Source organism: Rattus norvegicus, chromosome 20 (genome assembly GCF_036323735.1).
Source record: "Rattus norvegicus strain BN/NHsdMcwi chromosome 20, GRCr8, whole genome shotgun sequence".
Classification (NCBI taxonomy): domain Eukaryota; kingdom Metazoa; phylum Chordata; class Mammalia; order Rodentia; family Muridae; genus Rattus; species Rattus norvegicus.
The window spans coordinates 17,721,021-17,738,304 of NC_086038.1; the positions used below are offsets into that span (position 1 = coordinate 17,721,021).

At 45.1% G+C, this 17,284-nt stretch overlaps 1 long non-coding RNA gene across 7 annotated transcripts; it reads left to right on the forward strand.

The window, feature by feature from the left end:
• The first annotated feature begins 475 nt into the window (after positions 1-475).
• On the forward strand, positions 476-15,782 carry LOC102548329 (uncharacterized). 7 transcript variants are annotated; one of them, XR_010061072.1, is made up of 4 exons: positions 570-764; positions 3,297-4,673; positions 10,787-12,352; positions 15,486-15,782. It is a non-coding gene; the product is annotated as an uncharacterized LOC102548329 (long non-coding RNA). The 7 variants fall into 7 exon arrangements; XR_010061069.1 differs by lacking the exon at positions 15,486-15,782 and having other exon boundaries at positions 480-764; positions 3,390-4,673; positions 10,787-12,579; XR_010061067.1 differs by lacking the exon at positions 15,486-15,782 and having other exon boundaries at positions 487-764; positions 10,787-12,579.
• The last annotated feature ends 1,502 nt before the right edge of the window (positions 15,783-17,284 follow it).

Below are 17,284 nucleotides of genomic sequence, written 5' to 3' on the forward strand. Positions count from 1 at the left end.
AGATTGGGCAGCAAACCCTGTCTCCATCTTTACAGACATTGGTTGCCACATCTTTCTTCTGACATGGGTGCTGGGGACACTTACACCGCAAGTGATTTTCCCAGGTACAGTCTCAATGCCTAACATGATTGAATTCTCCCCTTGATATTCTAAACAATCAAATGCCAACTGCTGACATACCCTTTTGTCAGAAAATGGCCACACCTGAGGGCTGGGAGGGTGAGCATCTCATTCCTCCTCAGTGAGCAAATCTGTATGCATAGGCTGCACTGGAGTCTCGGATGTGCCTCGTGGCCAAAGCACCAGGCACGGCAGGCACAGTGGCGGTGCCTCCAGGATGCTACCACAGGCAAACCCGCAACAGCTTTGTGGGAGAGCAATTTCAACCTTAGAACAAAACCCCAGCAGTAGAAACTCAAGCAAGTTCAACAGAGTAGTCGTATACAATGTAACATATCAACATACACCCCAGGCATGGAAGAATCCAACTTTTCCCCTAATGAAAACCCACATTTCCTATAAAAGCTTAGGCCATGGAACGTAAGAACTTACCTGGCAGAAGGGATTGTGGGTAACAGTTTGTTTTTACTTTTGAACCCTTGTCACCTAACTGCCTCCCTCCCTCCTGACCTTCCGGCTCCAGCAGGAGTTGTTCACATGTCTCTCCTGCAGGGGGCGCTTGGGCAGGGTTTTACCCTTGTGGCTCATGGATCTAGATTAGGATACATCTCTGAAGTGTAGCGATGCCGAACTCTCCGGACGTGGTGAGAAATAACCAAGGGCAGATGCCTCATTCTCCCTTTACCCTTTCTTTTTCATTTTAGGTTTTAGGGCATAGGGACTTCTTTTAAGTCACGTTTTGGTCTAAGTCCTTGGAGTATTAAGAAATACCGTTAAAATATTTAGTCCAGTTGAATGTGGACTGTGAACGGTCTTTAAATTTTCCCATTAAGCTTGAAAACGATTCTGTCCTGAGGTACCCAATGTGTGAGTTCAGCAAACCAGATGCCAGCCGGGTTCATAACGGGCTGGAGAGACATCCTAGTAAACAAAGGTTCTGGAAGCAGAGACCTTTTTGTTAGGTCAACGGTGGACAGTAAAAATTCCTCTTCAGCTATGAACTCACACAGGCCAAGCAGGTACAAGTTCTCTTTCGTATAGCTAGACCTTCTGGAGCATGCGCTCTGGAGGAGCTATATAGAGAGTTTTGAGGCCAGCCTGGGCTACAGAAACAACTTTTCTTGAGTAGCCAACAGAAGCAGGACTAAAAAAAAAAAAAAAAAAAAAAAAAAAAAAAAAAAAAAAAAAAAAAGTCAGGCCTGTTTACAGTGTCCGCTGGGCTCTATTTGGAGTCCTCAAATACCTAGACTGTTCAGACACTAATTTGCATCCTGGATTCAAACTTTGCATTAAATATTCGCATCCGATTGGAGAAGACAAACCCATACATCAAAAACCTCTCAGCTGTCATCCGAGAAGGGAAGGAGTTCCACTCCAGTGTGTGCTGGGTTAGGGTTGCTGAGATCTTGGCCGTTACTATGGAAATGGCGGGTCTCAAAAAAAATAAAACTGTAATTTCCATCGGTGCCGCCAATGTGACCCCGCAGCATCATGAATGGAGCGGACAATGCCCTGTGATGCAGTGGGAGACACAGGGGCAGCCAGTTCTTCTGCTCTTATTGCTTGGACAGTTTTTGTGGGAGAAGCTGCAGAGCAGCGGCTTAGATAAAAACCCAAGCATAGGTTTTTTTTTTTTTTTTTTTTTTTTTAAATATAGGTTGAAAGCAATCTGTTTTTAAAAAGACTTTACTCATTTATTTTATGTATGTAAGTACACTGTGCTGTCTTCAGACACCAGAAGAGGGCATCGGATCCCCTTACACCCATGGTCATGACCCACCATGTGGGTGTTGGGGAATTGAACTCAGGACTTCCGGAAAAGCAGCCAGTTTTCTTAACCACTGAGCCATCTCTCCAGCCCATGAGCATTGATTTAAGGCCGACCTTTGCTTTACAATTATAATATCAAGGGCTGATCCATTTCCATGGGAAGGTTAAGAAAGTTAAAGAGACATGGTTAGCCGGCCTGATCTGGTAGCACACTACTTAATTTTTATCCCTTAATGAAGAATTATCATTTGTCAGAGGAACTGACAGGAAATCACACACAGTGATCTGCACGTTAGAGGCCCGAGACCCGCCCCTCTGTGCCTGCTAGTGAGCAAGGTCACCAAGGCAAGCATCCAAGGCAAACATCGAGTCAGATCCACCCCAGCCTGTCTGCTGGTGAGCGCCCAGTGCTGTCACAGAGGCATCAGCCTAAGGTGACCCAGGGGAGGTCACATGAAAGCTGGTGACCCTGTTTCCCATGGAAGCTGGTGACTTTTTTTTTTCCAGTGGAAGTTGATAGCTTTGTTCCAGGGCCACATGGCTCTCAACTTTGCTCTCATCCCAGTCACTTCCCCAATTGTTGTAAACCTCTGCCCTGTGTTGTCCCCCAACCCCGCCCTCCTCCCACTTAGCCACTCACTAAATCCCAGGCGAGATTGATAACGCATGTTGCCCTGCATCTAGAGGTTTTACAGAGGACCCAATATTAGGGTCCATGGATTCTTTTCACAGAGATTCATGGATCCATTTATTATGAGAGCACAGGGTAAGAGCCTCTAAAATCTAAGCCAGAGAAGAAAGCATAGAAGGAAGGCTGCCTGGAGGAGGTCAGCGTTGAGCTGAGTCTGGTTGAACTGATAGAAGTGGTCCAGATGAAGTGGGGGAGGCATTTTCAAATGCGAGGGAAGGGCTGGCAATGAGGCAGAGACACATAAGGGAGTGAAGATTGGGGAAAGGAGCAAGGGGATGATGGTGATGATGGTGATGATAGTGATGATGGTGGTGGTGGTGGTGGTGATGATGATGATGATGACAATAGATAAGAAAGAGGAAGAGTTCCTAAACTATGAGACAGCGTTGATGAGGCTCTCAACATGGTTCTGGGACAGGAGACCTTGTCTTGCTCTCAGATCTCTCAGTCCCAGAAAATGGAACAGATGGGGTACCCATACCTTCCTCTCCTATTCCCACACACAATGCTTCTTTTTTTTTTTTTTTTTTTTTTTTTTTGGTTCTTTTTTTTTTTTTCCGGAGCTGGGGACTGAACCCAGGACCTTGCGCTTCCTAGGTAAGCGCTCTACCACTGAGCTAAATCCCCAGCCCCACACACAATGCTTCTTGAAGGGTCAGATGAGCATCTGAGGTTCTGGGTCACTTTAAGGTGAGGCCTAGTCGTCTCTTTGAAGGAGGAGTGAGCCTAACTGGAAGTCGGTCACTGGAGGCAGACCTTGAGGAATACAGCCCACCAGACAACCTCTCTGCTTCCTGTTCCATCACAGTGCGAAGACGTAAGGAGTCTCAGTTTAGGCTCTGGCCCCTACGCATCTTCCCATGACCATCCTTTGCCTAAGGATGGACTGTGCAACCCCAAACTGGGAGCCCAAAGAAATCATCCTTAAAGCTGCTTCTGTCAGGTATGCTGTCACAGAGATGAGAAATGTAACCAATATGTTGGGGACTGAGGTCACACAAACATGTAGACCAAAGGGTCCTCATATCTGGATTTTAGTCCAAGGACATGGCAATCACCTCCCAAGATGACAATAATTGATAAGAGCTTAGAAGCAGTTGAAACTACACTTTAAAAACACCTACACTCCAGATTACTATAGTCCTAAACCCTCCTTATTGTTGGGTTTGAACACTGTGTTCTCTCATGCTCCTCCTAAGGCCCAGGGAATATTTGAGTCGGGACCCTGACCTAGATCAATCCCACATCAATCCTGCGACGGGATAGGTCTTACGTGGACACACCTCTGCATGCCTCCTGACACTCGAAAACAGTTGCTCGATTATTATCTCGAATACAATATGAGGAAAATAACGTTTATTTCTTTGTGTGTAATTCTGCTTGTGAGGAAGGATAAACTGCGGGGTCATTTCAGGCGACAGTGTTAATGTGTCCTCTGTAGCTTTGTTGGTAAGAAGTAATTAGTTCTATATAAAGAGGAGTCCGATGGTTTATCACTCACCTGTAAAAATTAACAATTAGTAACTGGCTCAGACATAGGACCCTGCTCAAGTCGCTAACAGAAAGCCACATGCAGGGTGCGAGGCATCCTACAGGGGGCACTATGCTGGCTGGCTCTGACAATTGATTTCTCCTAAGATTCACAGTAATTCACTGGGTGGTTCTGGTTGTGGGACTCACATAATCCAGCCTAGCAGGAAAGGAACTCTGATTCTTCAAGAGTTACAGAAGAGTCATACTACGCACCAGAAAGCCCAATAAGAAACACACTGACTCGAGTCTGGGGGAACTCCAGTGGACCCAGCCAGAGGATAGTAGGAAACTGACTTACACTTTAATGGCAGAACAGAGGGCTTAGCAGTCAGCTGACCTTGCTATAGGCTCCTCAGGATGCACACAAGGTACAGGGGACCTTGCAAAGGAAGGAGACTAGATCCTGATGGCACCAATGGTAGGGATGTCTAGAACATGTTCGCTACAACCAGTGTTATTGATTGTTCTTTCTAGCCACCAAGGTTCTAGAACCCTGGCTTATGTAGACAGTTGAGTCAGTCCAGCGTGGGCCCTGACGCTGCCTTTTCCTGATTCAAAGGTAAAGCTTTTGGGATGCCTGTTCCTTCATTATTACTGGGGGGTTTTGAAAATCTTGCCTGGCCTCAAAACTGATTGCTATTAAAATAATTCTTCACTTTTGGCCATGGGAGTTTATTCTTGTTATAAGATGATAGAAGATCTAACCCAGAGCTGACTCCTGGTGTCTCCAGGAAGAGTCACTCAATTACCAATTTGTTTATTGTGGTCATTCTCAAACAGAGACCATGACAGAGAAGACAGTCATAGAACAGGGAGGAATCTTGATGCCCCCGCCCCCACCCAAGGACCACACATGCTCAAAGATCATCTTTACCACTGATCTGAATTTCCTAGTTCCCCAACCTCCTTCGGAAATTCTCTTTTTGAGAGCTATTTCATTCAGTTACACAGGCTAATTCGGAATTGATTATATAGTGCAAGCTGACTTTGAAAGCTCCATCCTCCTGCCTCAGACTCTTGAGTGGCTGGAGTTACAGGTATGTGCCGCCCTGACTACTGGACATTTTCTATCCCCACTCTGTGGGAGAAGCACAGAGCAGTTTAGAGGGAAAATAGTTGTCTCAGATCCCCACTGTTGTTGGAGTAGGTGTATCACTGTGAGTGAGGGCTTTAAGACCCTCATCCTAGCTGCCTGGAAGCCTGTATTCTGCCAGCAGCCTTCAGATGAAGATGTAGAACTCTCAGCTCTGTCTGGATGCTGCCATGCTCCCACCTTGATGATAATGGACTGAATCTCTGAACTTGTAAGGCAACCCCAATTAAATGTTGTCCTTATAAGAGTTGCCTTGGTCATGGTGTCTGTTCACAGCAGTAAAACCCTAAGACTCTATCTACCTACCTATCTATCTATCTATCTATCTATCTATCTATCTATCTATCTATCTATCTACCTACCCACCTACCTACCTTCATTTCTTTCTAAACAAAACCAGGCTAGTAGAACACACATACCTTCCAGGCATCTAAAGCCCCTGTTATCAGAAGAGGCACAAACGAGAAAGCACAGCTGACCCCAGCATTTTTCCCCTGTGTCCTCTTTATTCCAGCTCCATTCTGACCAAGTCGGAAGCTGCCACAATTTGAATGCCCCTGCCTTGCCCATGATGAAGTAGAGCAGAGAATCCTTTTTGACATCTCTGTGGCCGAGGTTCTGGCCTATAGTTCCTGGCATCATGTTCTCTGTGGGATGCTGTGGGACACTTTTCAGTCTTGTCATTGTGATGTGTTCATAAAAAGATAAAGGGGGAGGTGTTCTATGGAAATGTAGTGAGGTATGTGAAAGGTACCTCTACAGGCCCATGCTGAGACATCCCTTCTCCTAAGAGACCAGCCACAAGACGGTATAGTATAATCTAGAGTTTATTCAGGGCATGAGGAAGGGGGTTAAGATGGTAATAGGGGCAGAAAAAGGCAGAGAGAGAGAGAGTAGAGAAGTAGAGAAATAGAGGCAGGCCAAGAGTGGGGGTTGTGGGATGGGGAGAGAAGGGGCAAAGTGGGAAGAGGATAAGAGCAAGAGAACAAGAGTGCAAAAGAATGAGGAGGGGGCAAGCAGCCCCTTTTATTGTGTCAGGCATTCCTGGCTGTTGCCAGGTAACTATGGGGCGGAGCATTCTTGGCTGTTGCCAGGTAACTGTGGGGCGGAGCTTAGACAAAAGACATTGCATCATAATCCAGAAGCGATGCTGTTACAAATGTAACCACCAGAAGTGCTTTTGAGGAGTGAAGGGAATCTGGTAAAAACATCAAGGCTCTGGTTACAGGGGTGGGTCCCGGGAGTCTGATTAGCCTGTAGGGCAGATGCTGACATCTTTGGGTGCACCTAAGGTTAGTGGTTAGTCTGAGTGGCAGCTGCAGGATGGGGGAGGGGGTGAGGGAGAGGAGGACAGCTACCTCTTTTGAAGAGATCTATGTTTTCAGCTTCTGGGGTTCAGATGCCCCCCCCCCGCCCCAAGCTTCCTGATGCTTTGGAGAAAGGAGTATCTAGCATATGCAGTCAATGTATATTCTATATCCATTTGCAAGATCAGAGGGAGGGAGGGGACCATGTAACAAGGAAAGGGTCTCATCATCCACAGAGGCAACACAGGAGTGATATAAGCACTGGGCGGGGGGGGGGGTTGGGAGGAATGAGCAGGCACAGCATTAGTCACATATAAGAACCCACCTAAGCTCTACAGTGAGACAATGGAGAGAGGCGTGCATATCCCCCAGCAAAAACAATGTATGGGAGCAGAGGTGGGATGAAGTGTGGCTTCTTGGTCTTCTTGGTGTTTATTATGGTTTTACCTCATAGTTTAAACTTTATGGGAAGTTTTTTGGGGGGAAGCTGTCGAAACAAGGTGTCTCGGTGTAACCCTAGCTGTCCCGGAACTTACTCTGTAGACCAGGCTGCCTGGAACTCAGAGATCTGCCTGCCTCTGCCCTCAGAGTGCTGGGATTAAAGGCATGCACCATCCCCTGCCTGTAAGCTTTGGGTTCTATTCAGTCAAAGTTTGCATGGTGCTTCATGTCCCAACCTTCATAAGGTTCTGATCTCTTCTCTAAGGGGTTCGGCTGATAATCGTAGGTGAGTGGAGCCTCATTTGAGAGTTCTTAGCTTGTCCAACGTTTGGTAGCCACGTCTGTGGATCCAGATCAGGCAGCAACTGCACCTATAGACTCTTTCTCTCAGTTCACTGCGACTGCAGCTCTGTCTTTCAAGCGTTTCTCTTAGCCTTCTCAGGTGCCAGTTAGGACTGAGAGGTCTGATCCGTCCTTTTGAGGGGGTAATAATTATTCATTTAAGAAGTATTCAGCCCCCATGCAAAATTCAATTCTATTAAATTTGAGTAACTACTACAACATTCACAACACAGAAAAGGTGTTTTCTTACTCAGATGCCTGAGGAACATCATTGGGTGTGCTGGGGAAGCATGCTTTACATAAACCTAGACTTGGGATTTCTTCCTAGGAGCTCCATTCTTACCACTCATGTCCTTAGAAAGGGTGTCATGCAGGGCTGAGCCTCCTGGTGCTCAGAGGGGTAGACAGGGAGAATCCTAGTAGAAATTAAGGGAGGTTTATTATTACTGTGCTGGGGGTGCCTCTCCCACCTGCTGGCTCCCTTTTTGTTGCTGTTTGGGGTTAAGTTGGGCTTGTGATGTGGCTGGTGTTTGTCTGCATTAAGCATCCATCCCCTCCCCACCCCCCAACCCCGCCTCACATCTGGCCATTGTCCCCCTCCCAAGTGACATTTCTATAGAAGACAGAGGGGAGGGAGAGATGGGAAGGGATGTGCCCCAGGGGACTCTGATTACTGTAATTTGAGGAACAAGTACAGGGGATAAGATTCCTGTTTTCTACTAAATTAACATTTAGGTTTGTAGTAATTAGTTGGGAACTCTTGTAACTTCCACTGTGAAAGAATGAAGTCCTTGTGTGGTAACGGAGGCTTTACAGGAGATTCTAACAGCTCTGTTTAGGGTTCAAAACAGAAAGGAGTACATTTGGCTGTTCTTTTTTGTTGTTGTTGTTGTTTGTTTGTTTGTTTTTTCTTGGTTTCTTTTTTCTGCTTTGTCTTGTTTTTTTTCTTCTGTTTTGTTTTGTTTTGTTTTTTAAACTATTGTCGCACTGAGCCATAACTCCAGCTCCCGCTTTGCCTCTTTCTCCCTGATGGTTCTTCTGACTTCTCCAAGACCTCCCCCTAGAAGACACCAACCTTGGGTATTTGACCCTCACGTGATTGAGAGCTCCTTGCTAGTGTTTGTGAGCCCTTGGAGGCCCATTTCCTATATTGTATCAAAGATGGTTCTCTCAGAAAGCACTTGGGAAACAGTGCAAGGCCTGAATCAGACCGGAAACGGTCAAAGTGGAATGCTCATTGAGACGCTGCATCTGCAAAGGTGGCATTTTTCAATTTTACCCCCAAAACTAAAAATGTTAGGATAAATGATAGTGCCTAAGAAAAGGTAATTTGGGAAGTTTACCCAGTGTGGGGGAAAAAAAGCAGATCTGGGGAGGGCCTGAGGGCCAGGTTTAGAGGCACAGGATAGAGAAAGGTTGTGAGAAGTTTTGAGTGCTAAATGATGTCAGCAGAGACAATGGAATGAAGAGTTTGATTATTCTTGGTGGCTAAGTCATTTTTCTTTTTTTTTTTTTTTTTTTGGTTCTTTTTTTAGGGGCTGGGGACCGAACCCAGGGCCTTGCGCTTCCTAGGTAAGCGCTCTACCACTGAGCTAAATCCCCAGCCCCGTCATTTTTCTTTGAATACAAAGTAGTAACAAGAGAGCCACGGTAGATCCTCTCAAATACGATCCGAGCTCTGCAAACACCTGTGGTCTGGTTTATTCTGTATCCATCTAATCTGCAATTGATGCTCTCAAGATGTGTCATCATTTCATACGCCTGCCTTTGAGTAAGAGAAAAACACCTCAGATTAATGTTTTAACAAATCGTCGATATAAGACAGATGGGTTTCTGAGCTGTCAAAAGGCAGAACCCCGTGTTTCAGTTCAGACCACAGAAAGTGCTGGAATAAAATGATACGGCGCTGAGAGCGGTTCTCGCTAGCCGACGGGGCCCTGAGCTGCTTTTGTCGTCTCTATACTCTGTCGTCTCTGTACTTTCACATGTTTTATTTCCTCGAGGTCATGAATTGCTTTCCTAATTAAAATGAAAACATGATTCCGATGGTTTGTGTGGAAATTCACCAGGAACCATAGTCTGTGGTTCTGAGAACAGCTTCTTTTGTTGGCCAGAATCCTGTGACTGCCTTGGCTCCCAGAAAACTGAAGCCCAGCAAGAAAGTCTTTGAAGTCACTACAGGCTGTGTTCTTCAGGTTTCTGAGGATCCAGTGAGTGCCCTTGCCCAGAAAATGAACTTAACTTTATTAGGTGTGCGTTTCTTTTATGTACAAAAGCAGGCTTGCCCAATCATGAAAGATGACGTGGCCACGACTTCCAAACAGTATGCACTTCACCTTAAAGTATGACTGAAATTTTAGGTCATTGGTGCTTCTCAGACCTCTGTATCACTTACATTTTCTTTGATTCCTTCGATCATTTATTGGAATCAAAGTCTGAAGATTCTGTAGAGCCTGAGGCTTGACTCTAGCCACAGGCTGGATTTCCAGTTTAAACCAAGCTCTATCACTCAATTTAGATGAATTTTCATAAGAAGTGTTAGCTAAGGCTAGACCAGCTTAGGGAGGGTGAGGACCTCCAAAGATGTCTCCTCTAAAGAAACACCTTTTAATGATTTTTAAGGCTACAATATTTCAGAAGCACTATTAAAGCTTTGTGGAATATCAACCAAATATGGTCAAATAGTCAGATGTAGTCAAATCTCATTGGTGTGTGTGAGCTCCCTTTCTGACTGAAATGTTTCTAGGGCTGGACCCTCAAAATCCAACTCTGATCATCAGCTGGATTTGTATGGGGCCTTGAGGGCTGGTGCACAAAGCCCTGGGCCAGAATAAAGAGGGAGCTAGGTTCTCAAGCCAAGCCAAATGGTTGAAATCAGAGTCCAGAGGTAATTTTGATTACAGCAGTATTTGCTTCTCCATATGTTCCCCAGATGTTCCTTGTAGAGTTGTTTCTAGAAAGACATGACTTAAATAAGGCATTTAAAAAATTATACGAGGTTTACAATAAAAATCTTAGTAAGATCAGTAGAGCAAGATGTGGTTATGCAGCAGAGAGCATCATCAATATAGAGACAGAGAGGACCCTTTAACTTAAGAACGCCTTTGGATCATGTGATGGGCAGACGAACATTTGGACCATAGTGAAAGGCCACGGAGTCTTAATTGACACTTGAACCACATAAACAGTGCCTTGTAGGAAAAGAAAAATTCTGCCTCAGTAGCTTGATCCAAAGTAGAGAATGTTGAGAGGTCTCTGAATAGAACCCAGAGGACAGGCTGCGTGGCAAGCCATACATTCCATAAAGAAGTACAGTTGGGCATCGAGAGGGGTGGTTGGTGGTTAGGGTTCCTTTGAGACCAAGGAGGGAAGACCCAGAGAAATACGCACGGTTATACTTCAGCGATGTGCTATGACCTTAGCATTTGGGTAATCACCTTAAGCTACCCCCTTAACCTGGTACAAAGTGATCCTTTGTTTAATTCCTAGTCATTGAAGCTACAGACTGTGTCCATCAAGTGACCTGGTCCAGAGGATATTCCACAGGGTGCATTCCTGGCCAGTGCCCCTGGTCTAGTAAGTGGAAGCCCGAGAACAGCAAGACTTCATCTTCTACAGAATCCAGGGTGTCCATATTTGCATGCATCCTCTAGCCTTTGGAAGTTCTGAGCCTTCATCTGGTGAACCCTGAAGAGTCCTTGTGACTTCACAATGGGGTTCTCTTTCCGAGCATCACCTAGGACTGTGCAGGAACACTGAAAGGCTTGATAACTGGTTCTGGTTATACATTAGTTTTCCTCAGATGATAACAGAAGCTTGGAAATAGATACAAACAGCATCCTCTGTAAACTCTCCTGTGGATATGACCGACGTATGTGCGTATGTGGATATTACTCCTCACTGACATGTTCCAGAGATATGCCTCCTTCTCTCAGAAAAGATTCCTTTGCCTGAAACCAGTACCAGACATGGACCCAACAGTAATGACAAAAATATAGAACAGTGTCCCTGATGAGCACAGGTGGGAAAGAAATCCTTCATAGAATACTTGCAGATCTGAGAACATATCCAGTCATCCTTCAAGGTGAAGTGCACCTGTACTGTTTGGAAGTTGTGGCCACGTCATCTTTCATGATTGGGCAAGCCTGCTTTTGTACACAAAAGAAACGCACACCTAATAAAGTTAAGTTCATTTTCTGGGCAAAGGCACTCACTAAATCCTCAGAAACCTGAAGAACACAGCCTGTAGTGACTTCAAAGACTTTCTTGCTGGGCTTCAGTTTTCTCGGAGCCAAGGCAGTCACAGGATTCTGGCCAACAAAAGAAGCTGTTCTCAGAACCACAGACTATGGTTCCTGGTGAATTTCCACACAAGGCATTGGAACCATGTTGTTGTGGAAGAAAGGAGTCATTGATGAAGTTCACCAAGGTCTTATGGTAAAAGCCTCTTAAATGAATAATAATAATAAGAAGAAGAAGAAGAAGAAGAAGAAGAAGAAGAAGACGAGGAGGAGGAGGAGGAAGAAGAGGAAGAGAAGGAGGAAGAAGAGAGGAGGAGGAAGAGGAGGAGGAAGAAGAGGAGAGGAGGAGGAAGAGGAGGAAGAGGAAGAAGAAGAGGAGAGGAGGAGGAGGAGGAAGAGAGGAGGAGGAGAGGAGGAGGAAGAGGAGGAGGAGGAGGAGGAGGAAACACACCTCAAGGCAACAAAGGCCTATAAGACTAATCTACAGCCAACATTATACTGACTGTGGAAATATTTGTTTACCAGGAAACTGGGAAAAAGGCCAAGGGTGCCCTCCTCTCTCCATTCTTATTCAATATGGTACTGGAAGTTGTGTGATATTGTAAGGCAAAAGAAAACAATGAATACATGCAAATAGAGAAGCCAAAGGAGTCTTATGCACTCCTGAAGAATCTGTCTGAAAACTCTTCAGGTCTGACAAACTCTTTCAGCAAAGTTGCAGGATATGTAGCAAACACACAAGGGCTGGGAACATGGGTTGAATGGTGGAATGGCTGCATGTCGTGAAAGTTTGATCCTTAACCCGAATAACCAGGTACGTTAGCACATCTGTAATCGCAGCAGTGAAGAAGCAGAGACAAGGAGGGTCAGAAGTTCAAGGTTATCCTTGTCACAGGGCAAGTTTGTGGCCACCTTGGGCTACCCAAGACCCTGTCTTGAAGAAAAAACTAAATTAAAAAAACAAACAAAATAAAAATAAACTCTGCCTGCGAAAACTAAGAGTGAAATAAGCCAGACTCATAAAGACAGCTACCACACAAACAACTCATGTGGATTCTGATTTAAATATGATTATATAGGAATGAGAAAAAAGTAGAATGATTGTGAACATGCCATCTCAAAACCCAGTATTTTGCATGCTAACTTAAAATTTATTTTAAAATATGAAAAAACCCCACAGACACGATAAGGGTGAAAGATAAAGTTTCAGGGGTGAGAAAGGAGAACTCTCATGTTCAGAGGGTGATGGGGGAAGACAGACAAAATATTACATTTACTTTTATAATCTAGATTTAAACATCTGACATTAAAGCAGAAGGGAGTCGGGTCTAGTGGGTTGGCCTGATGCTGCTTTCATTTTAATGCTAATACTGGATCCTCAAGATATACTCCTGCTCCCTCCTCAAGAGAGGGTCATCGTGAACTCAGGTGATGCCATGTGAACTTTCTCCCCAATTTAACTGGTCGATAAAAGCCTAGAGCCATGATTGATCCATGGAGGGACTGAAGGCTTGAGAGGGGGGCAGAGAGAGAGAGAAAGAAAGAGGGGGGAGGGAGGGAGAGGAGAGGGAGAAGGGAAAGGGGCAGGGGGAGAGAGGAAGACAATGGAGGAAGTCATCATGGATCAGAACCACATGGCCAGGAACAACATTAAGTAGGAAGGGTCCTCGTAGCTGGGGAGCAAGTTAGTTTGGCCCTAGATCCACCCAATGAAGCGTATATATGGTTTATCATTAAAATATCTGGATTGTAAAATCCAGCAACACGGTGGAGAGAAAGGAGATGCGTGGAGACAGGAGGGAGATACAGTGTACGCAATGTGAGTGATACGTATGTAAAAAATATCACAGGGAAGCCCGGTATTCTCTATGCTACCCAAAAGCATTTACATTCTCTATAGAGCCCAAGCCCTCTGCTGTTTACAGAGAGTAGGGTAACCCCAAGGCACTGGGTAAGTGAGTGAAACATTGAAGACCAAGAGCAACAGGGTCAGTAGAGAGCAGCGGCTTTCACCCTCCCCAACGCTGTGACACTTTAAAGCAGTTCCTCATGTTGTGGTGACCCCCCCCAACCATAAAATTATTTCGTTCCTACTTCATAACTAATTTAGCTACTGTTATGAATTGCAATGTAAATATCTGATCTGCAACTCTCAAAGGGGTTGTGACCCACAGGTTGAGGTTAAGCATAACTTAGCCCGTGTCACAGTCAGCCAATAGCTGGGGAGGACAGGCAAGATCAGGTGACTCACGCTTCTGCACTCAACTGTCTCACCTTACACTGTTTACAGGCTGTACCGTGACATAACACGCATGTACACACTCATGCCTTTCTTATAACAACACTGTGGTTTCAGATAAGCTCATCTAGGTAAAAAAAAAAAAAAAAAAAAAGTAGGTCAAGTTGCTGTAAAATTATAAAAAATGCTGTCTTTTACCCCCATTAGATCCAGCCCTGCAGTGCCCCAAGGTGTCTGGTAGATATCTTCATCTCAGTCAGCAAAGCCTCTCACCCGCTCTGCTCCATCCCATATCACACTGCCGATGGCTTCTCTCTGAGCCTGGCAACAATCTCTCTACCCATCCAGTTCCCAAGACAGGTTGCCACCATGCCAGAAATAGACATCCCAATTCCGTGGCGGCTTAGCCTCCCAGCCACCACGTACTCTCTTAAACTTAATGTGCCACAAAAACACACAACACAATAACCTCTGATCCAATTGATAAGATATAATTGCCCACCCGAACATACAAAGCCCTGTACACATCTATCCCTTAAGAACATTCATAACAACCTGTAAAGGTACAGAGTGGAATCTTAACATCCACCTCCATGTTCTCTCGGTGGCTTCATCTCCAGTCTCCCCCAGTTCCAGTCTCTTCCTTTTCCCTCAAACTTTTCTCCCGCCCATCCTTCCCTCTCGTCCAATGACAGGCCTCGTTCTATCTTGTACCTGCCTTCAGCTGTATGACATCATCCTACAGGTCAATATATAGAGGTAAATCATTTAGCTTGTAACATGGACTTCGGGATCATCTGACACGCAAGTGACATGTGCACATGTCAGCATACCACGAGTGTGACAGAATGCACACACAAACTATCCCTTCACATACAAACTCAAGAGAGAAAACCTTGCTAATATCCAAGAGCAGCTTCCAGCTTTGAGGATTTAGATGTCCTTTCTCAACTGGCTCATTTTTACAAAAACCAGTTATTAAATACAATTAAACAGGGCCTTGAGTGATCCCAGTTAAGGACACTCAGCTAAGATAAATATTTGAATAGAAGCGATGCCCTTTAGGCCAGTTTCAATTCCAGAATATTCAAAGAATTATGAGAACCAAGAGAATAAGGACTTGGACTGCACTATGGAATAACTTTCTTACAAGCCAGAAGAATTCTGTGAACCAATCAATACTTCACAGACACCTCCTCCACTTTAGAAAGGGCTTTCTGTTGTGCCCTTTAAACATGACTTTGGAAAAGCATTTTAGGTCCTCTGAGTCTTTCAGCACCCGAGTGCTTAGCCTAACCTTTTCCATCACTACTTTCTGGGACTCTTTTTTTTTTTTCCTGACTAATTATCTACAGATCTAACCTAGTAAAAGACAATCTTCCCAGATGAACGTAGATCTCTGGAGGGGTCACCTTGTCAGGGCTTGTCTATGTTCCTCATCTGGGAAGGAAAAGACGGTCTGAGGTTATATAATCTGGACTCTTCTTGGCCTTAGAGATAAAATCTATCAGGGACAACTGCTTGCCTCTTGATTCTGTTCCTTTTAGATTTTGATCTCGACCATCCTGTGTCTGGTTCATCTCAGGGAGTCTGTCTGGGACCAATATTCTAAAACTGATAGAACCATCTGACCAAAAGAGGCAGTGATACAGTACTTTCCATATGCAGCCTTCCCGTTTTTCACTCTTGTTTTTTCTTTTCCTAGCAGGAGCCCATGAGAGACAAAGGAGCCAGGCACGTGGATGTCTCGTGCAAAGACCTTACAGGTGGGAAATTTAGAGACCCAAGGAGAGGCATAGCATGGCTGTGGTGGCAGAAATGCACCGTGCACGTTGGGGGCTTCTTCCCCTGCCAGTGGTTCTGGAAACTCCGGGAGGTGGGACCTATCTAGAGGAAGTACTTCACTGGGGACCGCTTGTTGTCTGCCATGATGGAGGGAAGAGCCACACATCCATGGATCGCGCTGTCTGAAACCAGGATCCCAAATAAATGTTTTTTCTCTTTACGTTGTTTCTGTCTAGTATTTTGTCACAGGGATTAGGTAGGAAGCAACTAAAATAAAGACAAAGGCGGGGGTGGGGTGGGGAGACTCCATTAGAGTGCGAGCCCCATTAGACTTCCACAAACCAAACAAAGGCTTTGGCTTTGAGAGAGATGGAAATCCACTAGGGCGTTTTGAGCTGGCTCAGTCTTTACCTTTCTGGATTATAACTAGAGATTTGTAATACATTCGAATGAATGAATGAATGAATGAATGAAACAATTCCAGGGAAGCAGGGCTATGCTTGTCCCAGGTTAAGGAAGGTTAGTTGGCTGTCTGGATTCTGAATATATTTTGGAAGTAGAACCAGCAGGGTTTAAGTCAGTTTGGGGGTGGGGGGGTACGAGGACTTGAAAGAAAATTTTAAAATGAACTAAGCCTTTTTACATGGAAAATTGGAAGACGGTTATCATGGTATCCGCAACGGGAATGGCAGGATAGGATAAGATTGTGAGCAAGACAGAAGCTTGGTTTCACTGGACAAATCCACTGTAGACTGCCCGAAGAGCATTGCATCTAGATGTCGAGAGACGAACAGTGGAATTCTGGGTCTAAAATTCAAGGGTGTGAATGAGAGACCAGAGCTTTGGGGTTCAGACTCCAGCTTAGAAAACCTGGCCTAAGGTTGGACTCAAGTTAACTAACAAGCCAGCATGTAGCATCAGGTTCCAGGTTCCTCCCCAACAAATCTGCACCTCTAGGTTACAAGCCTGCCCCTGGCAGTTCACTCCCTAACAACCACCAACCAGGAGAAAAGCAGAACTTAAGTTTATGGTTTGGCTCCCAGCACCAGCCAGTTATGTTAAAGGGCAATGATAGTCCATAATGCCCCATCCCCCACAGTAAAATGTGTGCCAGGCTGGAGACCCCTTTGCTTGTTTGCTTGCCCCTTTAAATACTTGCCTGAAACTGGACTCAGGGCTGCCCCAACTTCCTGTCTGACTTCGAGCTTAAATAAAGAGACCCTGATCCGATCATATTGGAGTAGGCTCCTAGTTGGTCTTTGGGGGCTCAAGGACGAAGCATACTCAATATGGAAATTCTTACTCAAATATGGAAATTCTGTTACCTACACAGGGCTTAAGGATGGTTGAATTGGTGAACTTATCAAGAGATCAAAGCTATTAGGGTAGCCCCGCCCAACCGGAACTTTCTGCAGCTGATATTCCAATCTTAAAACTGTGCAATTAGCATGTCTGTCTGTCGTCTGTCAATAGGAAATGCCCAGAAAAATAAACAACCATCCGGGTTTTTCAGTCTTTGTGTTCCCTCACAGAGCGCGCGCGCACACTCGCTGGCAGGGCTCCAGGAACAGGTGTGTTTGTGCGAATCGTTGTTTATAGGCCTTTCTCTCTTTTTTTTAAATGAGGATTTTGAACTGTAACAGATTGACTGGAAAGGCTAATCCAGCAGGCGAAGCAAACAAGTCGGGCTTCACAGGCAGAAATAAATGACTGGCAAATCTG